Genomic DNA, 17,588 nt, shown 5'->3' on the forward strand with positions numbered 1-17,588 from the left:
TGGGATTTGATGTGTAAATTTTTAAGTCTCTGAATTTTTAAAAATAATTATTTATGTCCTGATGTGTATGTGTTTTACATTTCTTTAACAGTACTGTATGTTGAATTTAAACATTTTTTTCTTTCCTTTCATAGGTATAAAAAGTTATGAAAGGGACTTGGTTGAAATGCAAACTAATCTTAAGACATGAATGAGGTGTGTATATTTTTGTTTGTCTTTCATATTTTCAAGTTTTTTTCATTAAATTACTACTTTGTGTTCATATTTAAATGTGTTCTAATGTAAGGGATGAGAAAAAAGTTATATGAATTATAAATTGGTCCTTTGACCTTGAATTGGAGAAATGTGTCTTGATACAACAAATCATGAATTTATTTCATAAAATCAATGTTTTTTCTTCTTGACACTTTATATTTGTATTTTTCATTCTTTATTCTTGTTGCAGCAGCAACAGAATATTAGATCTCATTATTCTCAGTTTAATATTTAACTTCTAATTGTACTGTTCATTTAAAGTGTTTGTATTCTATATCTTTTGACTTCAAATGTTGGGGCATTTCTGTGTGTTAGTAAGACTGACTATGTTTCTCATTCCACTATATTCTTTTCTGAACCTTTTTATAAAATTAAAAACTGAAAATATTGCTTTTTTAGCATATAAGGTATTTGAAAATGTAAAGCATAATTTTTTGGCATAGCAAGAAAAGTATGATCAGTTGTTATTACATTTGAATTTTAATAATATCTAAAATCTCTGTTACATACTAATGTCAATGCAGAATGAAATCTGCTTTCTCTCTGATAAACTTAATAATTAATCTGTATTTTGAAAAACTGAGAATGGGATTTGATGTGTAAATTTTTAAGTCTCTGAATTTTTAAAAATAATTATTTATGTCCTGATGTGTATGTGTTTTACATTTCTTTAACAGTACTGTATGTTGAATTTAAAGATTTTTTTCTTTCCTTTCATAGGTATAAAAAGTTATGAAAGGGACTTGGTTGAAATGCAAACTAATCTTAAGACATGAATGAGGTGTGTATATTTTTGTTTGTCTTTCATATTTTCAAGTTTTTTTCATTAAATTACTACTTTGTGTTCATATTTAAATGTGTTCTAATGTAAGGGATGAGAAAAAAGTTATATGAATTATAAATTGGTCCTTTGACCTTGAATTGGAGAAATGTGTCTTGATACAACAAATCATGAATGTATGGCATAAAATCAATGTTTTTTGCTTCTTGACACTTTCTATTTGTATTTTTCATTCTTTATTCTTGTTGCAGCTGCAACAGAATATTAGATCTCATTATTCTCAGTTTAATATTTAACTTCTAATTGTACTGTTCACTTAAAGTGTTTGTATTCTGTATCTTTTGATTTCAAATGTTGCGGCATTTCTGTGTGTTAGTAAGACTGACTATGTTTCTCATTCCACTATATTCTTTTCTGAACCTTTTTATAAAATTAAAAACTGAAAATATTGCTTTTTTAGCATATAAGGTATTTGAAAATGTAAAGCTTAATTTTTTGTCATATCAAGAAAAGTATGTTCAGTTGTTATTACATTTGAATTTTAATTATATCTAAAATCTCTGTTACATACTAATGTCAATGCAGAATGAAATCTGCTTTCTCTCTGATAAACTTAATAATTAATCTGTATTTCGAAAAACTGAGAATGGGATTTGATGTGTAAATTTTTAAGTCTCTGAATTTTTAAAAATAATTATTTATGTCCTGATGTGTATGTGTTTTACATTTCTTTAACAGTACTGCATGTTGAATTTAAACATTTTTTTCTTTCCTTTCATAGGTATAAAAAGTTATGAAAGGGACTTGGCTGAAATTCAAACTAATCTTAAGATATGAATGAGGTGTGTATATTTTTGTTTGTCTTTCATATTTTCAAGTTTTTTTCATTAAATTACTACTTTGTGTTCATATTTAAATGTGTTCTAATGTAAGGGATGAGAAAAAAGTTATATGAATTATAAATTGGTCCTTTGACCTTGAATTGGAGAAATGTGTCTTGATACAACAAATCATGAATTTATGTCATAAAATCAATGTTTTTTCTTCTTGACACTTTCTATTTGTATTTTTCATTCTTTATTCTTGTTGCAGCTGCAACAGAATATTAGATCTCATTATTCTCAGTTTAATATTTAACTTCTAATTGTACTGTTCACTTAAAGTGTTTGTATTCTATATCTTTTGATTTCAAATGTTGGGGCATTTCTGTGTGTTAGTAAGACTGACTATGTTTCTCATTCCACTATATTCTTTTCTGAAAATTTTTATAAAATTAAAAACTGAAAATATTGCTTTTTTAGCATATAAGGTATTTGAAAATGTAAAGCTTAATTTGTTGGTATATCAAGAAAAGTATGTTCAGTTGTTATTACAATGTAATTTTAATTATATCTAAAATCTCTGTAACATACTAATGTCAATGCAGAATGAAATCTGCTTTCTCTCTGATAAACTTAATAATTAATCTGTGTTTCGAAAAACTGAGAATGGGATTTGATGTGTAAATTTTTAAGTCTCTGAATTTTTAAAAATAATTATTTATGTCCTGATGTGTATGTGTTTTACATTTCTTTAACAATACTGCATGTTGAATTTAAACATTTTTTTCTTTCCTTTCATAGGTATAAGAAGTTATGAAAGGGACTTGGTTGAAATTCAAACTAATCTTAAGATATGAATGAGGTGTGTATATTTTTGTTTGTCTTTCATATTTTCAAGTTTTTTTCATTAAATTACTACTTTGTGTTCATATTTAAATGTGTTCTAATGTAAGGGATGAGAAAAAAGTTATATGAATTATAAATTGGTCCTTTGACCTTGAATTGGAGAAATGTGTCTTGATACAACAAATCATGAATTTATGTCATAAAATCAATGTTTTTTCTTCTTGACACTTTCTATTTGTATTTTTCATTCTTTATTCTTGTTGCAGCTGCAACAGAATATTAGATCTCATTATTCTCAGTTTAATATTTAACTTCTAATTGTACTGTTCATTTAAAGTGTTTGTATTCTATATCTTTTGACTTCAAATGTTGGGGCATTTCTGTGTGTTAGTAAGACTGACTATGTTTCTCATTCCACTATATTCTTTTCTGGAACTTTTTATAAAATTAAAAACTGAAAATATTGCTTTTGTAGCATATAAGGTATTTGAAAATGTAAAGCATAATTTTTTGGCATAGCAAGAAAAGTATGTTCAGTTGTTATTACATTTGAATTTTAATAATATCTAAAATCTCTGTTACATACTAATGTCAATGCAGAATGAAATCTGCTTTCTCTCTGATAAACTTAATAATTAATCTGTATTTCGAAAAACTGAGAATGGGATTTGATGAGTAAATTTTTAAGTCTCTGAATTTTTAAAAATAATTATTTATGTCCTGATGTGTATGTGTTTTACATTTCTTTAACAGTACTGCATGTTGAATTTAAACATTTTTTTCTTTCCTTTCATAGGTATAAAAAGTTATGAAAGGGTCTTGGTTGAAATGCAAACTAATCTTAAGACATGAATGAGGTGTGTATATTTTTGTTTGTCTTTCATATTTTCAAGTTTTTTTATTGAATTACCACTTTGTGTTCATATTTAAATGTGTTCCAATGTAAGGGATGAGAAAAAAGTAACATGAATTATAAATTGGTCCTTTGACCTTGAATTGGAGAAATCTGTCTTGATATAACAAATCATGAATTTATGGCATAAAATCAATGTTTTTTGCTTCTTGACACTTTCTATTTGTATTTTTCATTCTTTATTCTTGTTGCAACTGCAACAGAATATTAGATCTCATTATTCTCAGTTCAATATTTAACTTCTAATTGTACTGTTCACTTAAAATGTTTGTATTCTATATATTTGATTTCAAATATTGGAGCATTTCTGTGTGTTAGTAAGACTGACTATGTTTCTCATTCCACTATATTCTTTTCTGAACCTTTTTATAAAATTAAAAACTGAAAGTATTGCTTTTTTAGCATATAAGGTATTTGAAAATGTAAAGCTTAATTTTTTGGCATATCAAGAAAAGTATGTTCAATTGGTATTACATTTGAATTTTAATTATATCTAAAATCTCTGTTACATAGTAATGTCAATGCAGAATGAAATCTGCTTTCTCTCTGATAAACTTAATAATTAATCTGTATTTCGAAAAACTGAGAATGGGATTTGAAGTGTAAAATTTTAAGTCTCTGAATTTTTAAAAATAATTATTGATATCCTGATGTGTATGTGTTTTACATTTCTTTAACAATACTGCATGTTGAATTTAAACATTTTTTTCTTTCCTTTCATAGGTATAAAAAGTTATGAAAGGGACTTGGTTGAAATGCAAACTAATCTTAAGACATGAATGAGGTGTGTATATTTTTGTTTGTCTTTCATATTTTCAAGTTTTTTTATTGAATTACCACTTTGTGTTCATATTTAAATGTGTTCCAATGTAAGGGATGAGAAAAAAGTAACATGAATTATAAATTGGTCCTTTGACCTTGAATTGGTGAAATGTGTCTTGATACAACAAATCATGAATTAATGGCATAAAATCAATGTTTTTTGCTTCTTGACACATTCTATTTGTATTTTTCATTCTTTATTCTTGTTGCAACTGCAACAGAATATTAGATCTCATTATTCTCAGTTCAATATTTAACTTCTAATTGTACTGTTCACTTAAAATGTTTGTATTCTATATATTTGATTTCAAATATTGGAGCATTTCTGTGTGTTAGTAAGACTGACTATGTTTCTCATTCCACTATATTCTTTTCTGAACCTTTTTATAAAATTAAAAACTGAAAGTATTGCTTTTTTAGCATATAAGGTATTTGAAAATGTAAAGCTTAATTTTTTAGCATATCAAGAAAAGTATGTTCAATTGGTATTACATTTGAATTTTAATTATATCTAAAATCTCTGTTACATAGTAATGTCAATGCAGAATGAAATCTGCTTTCTCTCTGATAAACTTAATAATTAATCTGTATTTCGAAAAACTGAGAATGGGATTTGAAGTGTAAAATTTTAAGTCTCTGAATTTTTAAAAATAATTATTGATATCCTGATGTGTATGTGTTTTACATTTCTTTAACAATACTGCATGTTGAATTTAAACATTTTTTTCTTTCCTTTCATAGGTATAAAAAGTTATGAAAGGGACTTGGTTGAAATGCAAACTAATTTTAAGACATGAATGAGGTGTGTATATTTTTGTTTGTCTTTCATATTTTCAAGTTTTTTTGTTGAATTACCACTTTGTGTTCATATTTAAATGTGTTCCAATGTAAGGGATGAGAAAAAAGTAACATGAATTATAAATTGGTCCTTTGACCTTGAATTGGAGAAATGTGTCTTGATACAACAAATCATGAATTAATGGCATAAAATCAATGTTTTTTGCTTCTTGACACATTCTATTTGTATTTTTCATTCTTTATTCTTGTTGCAGCTGCAACAGAATATTAGATCTCATTATTCTCAGTTCAATATTTAACTTCTAATTGTACTGTTCACTTAAAATGTTTGTATTCTATATCTTTTGATTTCAAATATTGGAGCATTTCTGTGTGTTAGTAAGACTGAATATGTTTCTCATTCCACTATATTCTTTTCTGAACCTTTTTATAAAATTAAAAACTGAAAATATTGCTTTTTTAGCATATAAGGTATTTGAAAATGTAAAGCTTAATTTTTTGGCATATCAAGAAAAGTATGTTCAGTTGTTATTACATTTGAATTTTAATTATATCTAAAATCTCTGTTACATACTAATGTCAATGCAGAATGAAATCTGCTTTCTCTCTGATAAACTTAATAATTAATCTGTATTTCGAAAAACTGAGAATGGGATTTGATGTGTAAAATTTTAAGTCTCTGAATTTTTAAAAATAATTATTTATGTCCTGATGTGTATGTGTTTTACATTTCTTTAACAATACTGCATGTTGAATTTAAGCATTTTTTTCTTTCCTTTCATAGGTATAAAAAGTTATGAAAGGGTCTTGGTTGAAATGCAAACTAATCTTAAGACATGAATGAGGTGTGTATATTTTTGTTTGTCTTTCATATTTTCAAGTTTTTTTATTGAATTACCACTTTGTGTTCATATTTAAATGTGTTCCAATGTAAGGGATGAGAAAAAAGTAACATGAATTATAAATTGGTCCTTTGACCTTGAATTGGAGAAATCTGTCTTGATATAACAAATCATGAATTTATGGCATAAAATCAATGTTTTTTGCTTCTTGACACTTTATATTTCTATTTTTCATTCTTTATTCTTGTGGCAGCTGCAACGAATATTAGATCTCATTATTCTCAGTTTAATATTTAACTTCTAATTGTACTGTTCACTTAAAATTTTTGTATTCTATATCTTTTGATTTCAAATATTGGAGCATGTCTGTGTGTTAGTAAGGCTGACTATGTTTCTCATTCCACTATATTCTTTTCTGAACCTTTTTATAAAATTAAAATCTGAAAATATTGCTTTTTTAGCATATAAGGTATTTGAAGATGTAAAGCTTAATTTTTTGGCATATCAAGAAAAGTATGTTCAGTTGTTATTACATTTGAATTTTAATTATATCTAAAATCTCTGTTACATAGTAATGTCAATGCAGAATGAAATCTGCTTTCTCTCTGATAAACTTAATAATTAATCTGTATTTCGAAAAACTGAGAATGGGATTTGATGTGTAAAATTTTAAGTCTCTGAATTTTTAAAAATAATTATTTATGTCCTGATGTGTATGTGTTTTACATTTCTTTAACAATACTGCATGTTGAATTTAAGCATTTTTTTCTTTCCTTTCATAGGTATAAAAAGTTATGAAAGGGTCTTGGTTGAAATGCAAACTAATCTTAAGACATGAATGAGGTGTGTATATTTTTGTTTGTCTTTCATATTTTCAAGTTTTTTTATTGAATTACCACTTTGTGTTCATATTTAAATGTGTTCCAATGTAAGGGATGAGAAAAAAGTAACATGAATTACAAATTGGTCCTTTGACCTTGAATTGGAGAAATGTGTCTTGATACAACAAATCATGAATTTATGGCATAAAATCAATGTTTTTTGCTTCTTGACACTTTCTATTTGTATTTTTCATTCTTTATTCTTGTTGCAACTGCAACAGAATATTAGATCTCATTATTCTCAGTTCAATATTTAACTTCTAATTGTACTGTTCACTTAAAATGTTTGTATTCTATATATTTGATTTCAAATATTGGAGCATTTCTGTGTGTTAGTAAGACTGACTATGTTTCTCATTCCACTATATTCTTTTCTGAACCTTTTTATAAAATTAAAAACTGAAAGTATTGCTTTTTTAGCATATAAGGTATTTGAAAATGTAAAGCTTAATTTTTTGGCATATCAAGAAAAGTATGTTCAATTGGTATTACATTTGAATTTTAATTATATCTAAAATCTCTGTTACATAGTAATGTCAATGCAGAATGAAATCTGCTTTCTCTCTGATAAACTTAATAATTAATCTGTATTTCGAAAAACTGAGAATGGGATTTGAAGTGTAAAATTTTAAGTCTCTGAATTTTTAAAAATAATTATTGATATCCTGATGTGTATGTGTTTTACATTTCTTTAACAATACTGCATGTTGAATTTAAACATTTTTTTCTTTCCTTTCATAGGTATAAAAAGTTATGAAAGGGACTTGGTTGAAATGCAAACTAATCTTAAGACATGAATGAGGTGTGTATATTTTTGTTTGTCTTTCATATTTTCAAGTTTTTTTATTGAATTACCACTTTGTGTTCATATTTAAATGTGTTCCAATGTAAGGGATGAGAAAAAAGTAACATGAATTATAAATTGGTCCTTTGACCTTGAATTGGAGAAATGTGTCTTGATACAACAAATCATGAATTAATGGCATAAAATCAATGTTTTTTGCTTCTTGACACATTCTATTTGTATTTTTCATTCTTTATTCTTGTTGCAGCTGCAACAGAATATTAGATCTCATTATTCTCAGTTCAATATTTAACTTCTAATTGTACTGTTCACTTAAAATATTTGTATTCTATATCTTTTGATTTCAAATATTGGTGCATTTCTGTGTGTTAGTAAGACTGAATATGTTTCTCATTCCACTATATTCTTTTCTGAACCTTTTTATAAAATTAAAAACTGAAAATATTGCTTTTTTAGCATATAAGGTATTTGAAAATGTAAAGCTTAATTTTTTGGCATATCAAGAAAAGTATGTTCAGTTGTTATTACATTTGAATTTTAATTATATCTAAAATCTCTGTTACATACTAATGTCAATGCAGAATGAAATCTGCTTTCTCTCTGATAAACTTAATAATTAATCTGTATTTCGAAAAACTGAGAATGGGATTTGATGTGTAAAATTTTAAGTCTCTGAATTTTTAAAAATAATTATTTATGTCCTGATGTGTATGTGTTTTACATTTCTTTAACAATACTGCATGTTGAATTTAAGCATTTTTTTCTTTCCTTTCATAGGTATAAAAAGTTATGAAAGGGTCTTGGTTGAAATGCAAACTAATCTTAAGACATGAATGAGGTGTGTATATTTTTGTTTGTCTTTCATATTTTCAAGTTTTTTTATTGAATTACCACTTTGTGTTCATATTTAAATGTGTTCCAATGTAAGGGATGAGAAAAAAGTAACATGAATTATAAATTGGTCCTTTGACCTTGAATTGGAGAAATCTGTCTTGATATAACAAATCATGAATTTATGGCATAAAATCAATGTTTTTTGCTTCTTGACACTTTATATTTCTATTTTTCATTCTTTATTCTTGTGGCAGCTGCAACGAATATTAGATCTCATTATTCTCAGTTTAATATTTAACTTCTAATTGTACTGTTCACTTAAAATTTTTGTATTCTATATCTTTTGATTTCAAATATTGGAGCATTTCTGTGTGTTAGTAAGGTTGACTATGTTTCTCATTCCACTATATTCTTTTCTGAACCTTTTTATAAAATTAAAATCTGAAAATATTGCTTTTTTAGCATATAAGGTATTTGAAGATGTAAAGCTTAATTTTTTGGCATATCAAGAAAAGTATGTTCAGTGGTTATTACATTTGAATTTTAATTATATCTAAAATCTCTGTTACATAGTAATGTCAATGCAGAATGAAATCTGCTTTCTCTCTGATAAACTTAATAATTAATCTGTATTTCGAAAAACTGAGAATGGGATTTGATGTGTAAAATTTTAAGTCTCTGAATTTTTAAAAATAATTATTTATGTCCTGATGTGTATGTGTTTTACATTTCTTTAACAATACTGCATGTTGAATTTAAGCATTTTTTTCTTTCCTTTCATAGGTATAAAAAGTTATGAAAGGGTCTTGGTTGAAATGCAAACTAATCTTAAGACATGAATGAGGTGTGTATATTTTTGTTTGTCTTTCATATTTTCAAGTTTTTTTATTGAATTACCACTTTGTGTTCATATTTAAATGTGTTCCAATGTAAGGGATGAGAAAAAAGTAACATGAATTATAAATTGGTCCTTTGACCTTGAATTGGAGAAATGTGTCTTGATATAACAAATCATGAATTTATGGCATAAAATCAATGTTTTTTGCTTCTTGACACTTTATATTTCTATTTTTCATTCTTTATTCTTGTGGCAGCTGCAACGAATATTAGATCTCATTATTCTCAGTTTAATATTTAACTTCTAATTGTACTGTTCACTTAAAATTTTTGTATTCTATATCTTTTGATTTCAAATATTGGAGCATGTCTGTGTGTTAGTAAGGTTGACTATGTTTCTCATTCCACTATATTCTTTTCTGAACCTTTTTATAAAATTAAAATCTGAAAATATTGCTTTTTTAGCATATAAGGTATTTGAAAATGTAAAGCTTAATTTTTTGGCATATCAAGAAAAGTATGTTCAGTTGTTATTACATTTGAATTTTAATTATATCTAAAATCTCTGTTACATAGTAATGTCAATGCAGAATGAAATCTGCTTTCTCTCTGATAAACTTAATAATTAATCTGTATTTCGAAAAACTGAGAATGGGATTTGATGTGTAAATTTTTAAGTCTCTGAATTTTTAAAAATAATTATTTATGTCCTGATGTGTATGTGTTTTACATTTCTTTAACAATACTGCATGTTGAATTTAAACATTTTTTTTCTTTCCTTTCATAGGTATAAAAAGTTATGAAAGGGACTTGGTTGAAATGCAAACTAATCTTAAGACATGAATGAGGTGTGTATATTTTTGTTTGTCTTTCATATTTTCAAGTTTTTTTATTGAATTACCACTTTGTGTTCATATTTAAATGTGTTCCAATGTAAGCTATGAAAAAAAAGTAACATGAATTACAAATTGGTCCTTTGACCTTGAATTGGAGAAATGTGTCTTGATACAACAAATCATGAATTTATGGCATAAAATCAATGTTTTTTGCTTCTTGACACTTTCTATTTGTATTTTTCATTCTTTATTCTTGTTGCAACTGCAACAGAATATTAGATCTCATTATTCTCAGTTCAATATTTAACTTCTAATTGTACTGTTCACTTAAAATGTTTGTATTCTATATCTTTTGATTTCAAATATTGGAGCATGTCTGTGTGTTAGTAAGGTTGACTATGTTTCTCATTCCACTATATTCTTTTCTGAACCTTTTTATAAAATTAAAATCTGAAAATATTGCTTTTTTAGCATATAAGGTATTTGAAGATGTAAAGCTTAATTTTTTGGCATATCAAGAAAAGTATGTTCAGTGGTTATTACATTTGAATTTTAATTATATCTAAAATCTCTGTTACATAGTAATGTCAATGCAGAATGAAATCTGCTTTCTCTCTGATAAACTTAATAATTAATCTGTATTTCGAAAAACTGAGAATGGGATTTGATGTGTAAATTTTTAAGTCTCTGAATTTTTAAAAATAATTATTTATGTCCTGATGTGTATGTGTTTTACATTTCTTTAACAATACTGCATGTTGAATTTAAGCATTTTTTTCTTTCCTTTCATAGGTATAAAAAGTTATGAAAGGGTCTTGGTTGAAATGCAAACTAATCTTAAGACATGAATGAGGTGTGTATATTTTTGTTTGTCTTTCATATTTTCAAGTTTTTTTGTTGAATTACCACTTTGTGTTCATATTTAAATGTGTTCCAATGTAAGGGATGAGAAAAAAGTAACATGAATTATAAATTGGTCCTTTGACCTTGAATTGGAGAAATCTGTCTTGATATAAAAAATCATGAATTTATGGCATAAAATCAATGTTTTTTGCTTCTTGACACTTTATATTTCTATTTTTCATTCTTTATTCTTGTGGCAGCTGCAACGAATATTAGATCTCATTATTCTCAGTTTAATATTTAACTTCTAATTGTACTGTTCACTTAAAATTTTTGTATTCTATATCTTTTGATTTCAAATATTGGAGCATGTCTGTGTGTTAGTAAGGCTGACTATGTTTCTCATTCCACTATATTCATTTCTGAACCTTTTTATAAAATTAAAATCTGAAAATATTGCTTTTTTAGCATATAAGGTATTTGAAGATGTAAAGCTTAATTTTTTGGCATATCAAGAAAAGTATGTTCAGTTGTTATTACATTTGAATTTTAATTATATCTAAAATCTCTGTTACATAGTAATGTCAATGCAGAATGAAATCTGCTTTCTCTCTGATAAACTTAATAATTAATCTGTATTTCGAAAAACTGAGAATGGGATTTGATGTGTAAATTTTTAAGTCTCTGAATTTTTAAAAATAATTATTTATGTCCTGATGTGTATGTGTTTTACATTTCTTTAACAATACTGCATGTTGAATTTAAGCATTTTTTTCTTTCCTTTCATAGGTATAAAAAGTTATGAAAGGGTCTTGGTTGAAATGCAAACTAATCTTAAGACATGAATGAGGTGTGTATATTTTTGTTTGTCTTTCATATTTTCAAGTTTTTTTATTGAATTACCACTTTGTGTTCATATTTAAATGTGTTCCAATGTAAGGGATGAGAAAAAAGTAACATGAATTATAAATTGGTCCTTTGACCTTGAATTGGAGAAATCTGTCTTGATATAACAAATCATGAATTTATGGCATAAAATCAATGTTTTTTGCTTCTTGACACTTTGTATTTGTATTTTTCATTCTTTATTCTTGTTGCAGCTGCAACAGAATATTAAATCTCATTATTCTCAGTTTAATATTTAACTTCTAATTGTACTGTCACTTAAAGTGTTTGTATTCTATATCTTTTGATTTCAAATGTTGGCGCCTTTCTGTGAGTTAGTAAGACTGACTATGTTTCTCATTCGACTATATTCTTTTCTGAACCTTTTTATAAAATTAAAATCTGAAAATATTGCTTTTTTAGCATATAAGGTATTTGAAAATGTAAAGCTTAATTTTTTGGCATATCAAGAAAAGAATGTTCAGTTGTTATTACATTTGAATTTTAATTATATCTAAAATCTCTGTTACATAGTAATGTCAATTCAGAATGAAATCTGCTTTCTCTCTGATAAACTTAATAATTAATCTGTATTTCGAAAAACTGAGAATGGGATTTGATGTGTAAATTTTTAAGTCTCTGAATTTTTAAAAATAATTATTTATGTCCTGATGTGTGTGTGTTTTACATTTCTTTAACAATACTGCATGTTGAATTTAAACATTTTTTTTCTTTCCTTTCATAGGTATAAAAAGTTATGAAAGGGACTTGGTTGAAATGCAAACTAATCTTAAGACATGAATGAGGTGTGTATATTTTTGTTTGTCTTTCATATTTTCAAGTTTTTTTATTGAATTACCACTTTGTGTTCATATTTAAATGTGTTCCAATGTAAGCTATGAAAAAAAAGTAACATGAATTACAAATTGGTCCTTTGACCTTGAATTGGAGAAATGTGTCTTGATACAACAAATCATGAATTTATGGCATAAAATCAATGTTTTTTGCTTCTTGACACTTTATATTTGTATTTTTCATTCTTTATTCTTGTTGCAACTGCAACAGAATATTAGATCTCATTATTCTCAGTTTAATATTGTACTTCTAATTGTACTTTTTACTTAAAATGTTGGCAATAAAGAAAATACTTCTAAGTCTATTTGTTTTTATTTCAAATTTTCAATCATACCTTTGCGATATTAAGGCAAATTGTGTTTCTTCTTTGAGTACATTTTTTCTCCGTTTTTTGAAATTTAAAAACAGAAAATATTTATTCTTATACTGCTTAATATTAAAAAATGTAAAGTGTTATTGGGAGATTAAGAAAAGCTTGACAAATTGTTATTACAATTTGAATTTGAATTTTTGCTATAATCTCAGTTTTATTCTGATATTAATTTTTAATATTGATGTAAATTATTTATGTTTCTTAGTATCGTATAAAATATAACAGACAAATCCATTAAAATAGAGAATATACGAATTTAAATATTTGGCAAAGCAAAATTTAAATGAAGCCATATTTGCAGTATTATAAGAATATTTAGTCTTCAAGTATTAAAATCACTCATCATGCTAAAATAAAAGGAAATTATATTAATTTGCAAATAATATCTTAAATATTCATAGAACTTTTAAACAAATGTTGAAATAAAAAGGCAGAATGTAATTGACGTCAATAATTAAAAACTGAAATGTGTCTTGAATATCAATTTTTTATTCCAACAAGTAAGTGAATTTTGCTTGAACTTGTTTCATTTGACACAATTTCAAATGAATATGTAATCTACATAAAGAGAAAACTTTATATTGCAATTGAATCAAACTTAATTTTCAAAACAAAAATTAAAAACTAATGAAGTTTTGACACCATATGAACAATAAATGAGATCATCAAGGATGTGTAATTTAAATCAATAATTGTAAAATGAAAATGTGTGTTGAACATGAGTTTTTATTCCAAGATCAAATGATTATGTAATCTGCATAGAGAGAAATTTTATATTGCAATGGAATGAAGTTGAATTTTAGTGGAATTAAAAACTAAACATGATTTGACACCAAATGAACAATTAAGGAGACATTCACTGAAAATGTGTTATATAATAATTAAGTAAATTATCTTTGATATGTGGTATCTGTTGAAATGTACTAAAGAAACAAGCTTATTGTGCTAAAAATTAAATATTCCAAATTCTTAGTAAATCAAAATTAAACAGATTTTAAAACATTAGGCCAATCTGTTGATCTAGGAGCAAAATCAATCAGATAGTTTAAGTTTTTAGTGGCATAAAGTCCAATTTAATATTCATGTAGATCATTTATGATACTTGGTATCATATAAAATGTGACAAATAATCAAATCCATTAAAAAAAGAGAGGATTTAACAAAGCAAAAATAAACAGCTATGAAATGTAAAAAAAAAAAAGCGTCTTATTAATAAAAATTAGACTCATCATGCTGTAAATAAAATGAAATTATAGTAATTTACAAATAATTTCTTAAATATTCACACAATTATTAAACAGTTGTGTAAATAAAATGCAGAATGTAATTTTTGTCAATAATTGAAAAATGAAAGTGTGTATTGAACAGTTTTTATTTCAAGTTCAGATGAATATGTAATCTATGTAGAGAGATATCTTTATGTTGCAATAGAATAAAGCTGAATTTTAGCGAAATTAAAAACCAAGCACGATTTGACACCAAATGAACAATAAATGAAAGATTTAGTTATGATGTGTGACATAATAATTAAGTATGTTTTATGGTATTGACAAGATGTAAAAAGAAATAGGATTATGGTGCAAAAAAAAAATCTAATTCGTAGTAAATCAAAACTGAACAGATTTTTATAAAATACCTCTCGTCTTTTAGCTTCTTTTAGAGAAGTACTGAAATTCAACTTACTTCAATGCCGATATTCTTCTGAGTCTTAATGGTATTCAGATGTAATTTTTATGCATTTTCCTATACATCTGACTTTGAATTATGAAAGAAGAAATATACTATATTTTGCGCATACACATTAAATTTTTTTCTTTCTGAAAAATAAAAGTCAGGATTATGTGGTCAAAGATGGATAGCAACGACATCATTGAGCTGACGGAAGAATATAGAAAGAACTCCGGAACAACTTGTGGAAATGTATTCTTTACCGCTGCAAGAAGTTGCAGAGGATATTTGATCTATAAAGAAGAATATAATAGCTTCAACAGAACAGCAGCTTTCCAGTGAAATAAGGGAGATACCGAAAGCTACTATCTTATCACCCTGATAAGGTAGTAGCTATACAGACTCCTAATTAATTTACGAATAATGCTGTGCATCATTTTCGACAAGTTTCGAAGCGTATCATAAGACAAATGTCTTTAGACAGATTTCTTGTAATAAAAGCCATGCCTTAAAAATAGTAATTTATATAATAATAATTTTTTTTTTCTGGAATGGAATAAATTGTCCTATTTTACATGGTTTTCTCTGGATTTTTTTTTTTTTTTCCCCGGTTTGCACACAACGAGGATGTAGCATTCTTTCGAGTAAGATTATGCAATGAATTACGCTTATTACGCAAGATACCACGGTACATGTTTCTTTAAATATATAAACAATATTCACAAAGTATTGATCAAATAAGTGATTTGACAATGATTTAAGACAATGAAGGAAAAAAAAGAGACAAGTTAATTAACAAATTCGGACTGTGTATCTTCAACTGAATGTTAATTTTCACTTTGAAAAGCAATGTCCGGAATTTTTAATCGTCTTGATTTTTTTGTTTTTCTTTTGCTGTTGTTGTTGTTCTTTGTCTTAAATTATTTTTCACCCTCTTTCCTGTTTTAAAATTATTCATCATGATCCATTGCAGAATTAGAGCAAAGAGACATGCATCTGTTAGCAGCAGGAGAGCAGCGTAAAGTAGAAGCAAACATTCTGATGAGAAATTAGATCAACATTAACTAATTATAAATTGCACTTTCAGCATTTTAGACGAATTCGCGATGAAAACGGATGCAATGTAAATATTGTATTATTACCTTTAAAATGTCAAGTATTAGAGTACTATTTGAAATTTCAATGGTAATTTGCAAGATATAAAAAATTAAACAATAAATTTATTAAATAATTTTGCTCAAAATATAGAAAAGAAAATTTTAATATTTTTTATTTATTCCTTTTTCTTGTGATCAGAAAGCAGATTTCTTATGATTTTCGAAAAAAAAAGAAATATATCATTTACAGGCAGGAATATATTACATTCTACACACTTCCCTAAAAGCATTCATATCTTCCTCGTAATGAGACATATATTTCAAATAGTGCCGCACACTTGTGCCGCCATCCATGAAATGAAAATAACGCTTTGTGAAACTGGACTATAATAATCCAGTGGATCTCAAAATATTTCTATTAATGCTCTATGCCATGAGAAAAATGAGGAGATTTAAGAGTCTCTTCAATAAATAAAGGGTATAGAAATTAGTCAAGTAATAACTTAAAAGAAATTTTAATTAAAAAATTCTATAAACATTACATTCTTTAAGTAAACATGGGTTCCTCACATACAAGCAAGGGAACCGCACACAGACTGAAGAAAAACTCCGGAAATACTCTGTTTCCGGTGTCAGGGGTTGCCAGAATGTTCGCTTATGGCAGAGATCTGTCATCCCATCCGGTGATGCATAACAATGCTGGTGCTACAAGGGTTAATATAAAAGTGTCTTAGTAGAGTTGCATTTAGTAACATATTCAGACAAAGAATCCGCAAAATATTTAATTTCATTCTTCTAAACAGAGCATTTAAAAATAATTCTTTCCTTTTAACTTCAATAATTTTAATCCTTAAGTCTCTTTAAAACTGAAATTGCGTAATACTATTAAGCAGCCTCGGCAGATCAGATCCATGAAACGAGTTTGTGAACTGAAAATTACAAACAACCCAGTCCTTTTTATTATTATTATTTATTTATCGAGACGAACTTAAGAGTTAGAATTGATAAACTATTTTTTTTATTCCTCTAAATGACGAATTTTCAAAATGCAGTTGAACATTTTGATTTGTCTTTTAAGCGTAAAATTTGCATGTGCGTACGTATATATACACACACACAAACAAATGCAATTTTATGGGATATCAATGAATATATATATATATTCAATGATGTCCCACGAAAAGTGAAATTAGTTTTATTTTCCTAAATACTAACTGTTGGAGAAAATTACGTTTCTTTCATTCATCTATCCACGCACAGTTTTATATGCAAAATTTGCAGAGATATGCTCATTTTTAATTTTAGAAGGACTAATCGGCAATTTCAATGAAAACGTTTGTTTCTGAAACATTTATTCAAGAAATAAAAATTGTCACAGTTGATTATTTTTCTAGTAGTACATCATCCAACTATCATAACCTAGAAGAAATTTACTAATAATGCATAAGATTGCTCATTATAATTAGTCGTTAGTTGCAACTTTGATTCTATAAAAAAAAATAAAATAAATAAATAAAAAAAAAGGTGGGAAAACTTGAGAAACTGAATATTTAATACATATCGAAGAAGCACTAGAAAGCCGTCTAGGAAAGTAAA

The sequence above is a fragment of the Argiope bruennichi genome, chromosome X2 (genome assembly GCF_947563725.1).
Source record: "Argiope bruennichi chromosome X2, qqArgBrue1.1, whole genome shotgun sequence".
NCBI classification, from domain to species: Eukaryota; Metazoa; Arthropoda; class Arachnida; order Araneae; family Araneidae; genus Argiope; species Argiope bruennichi.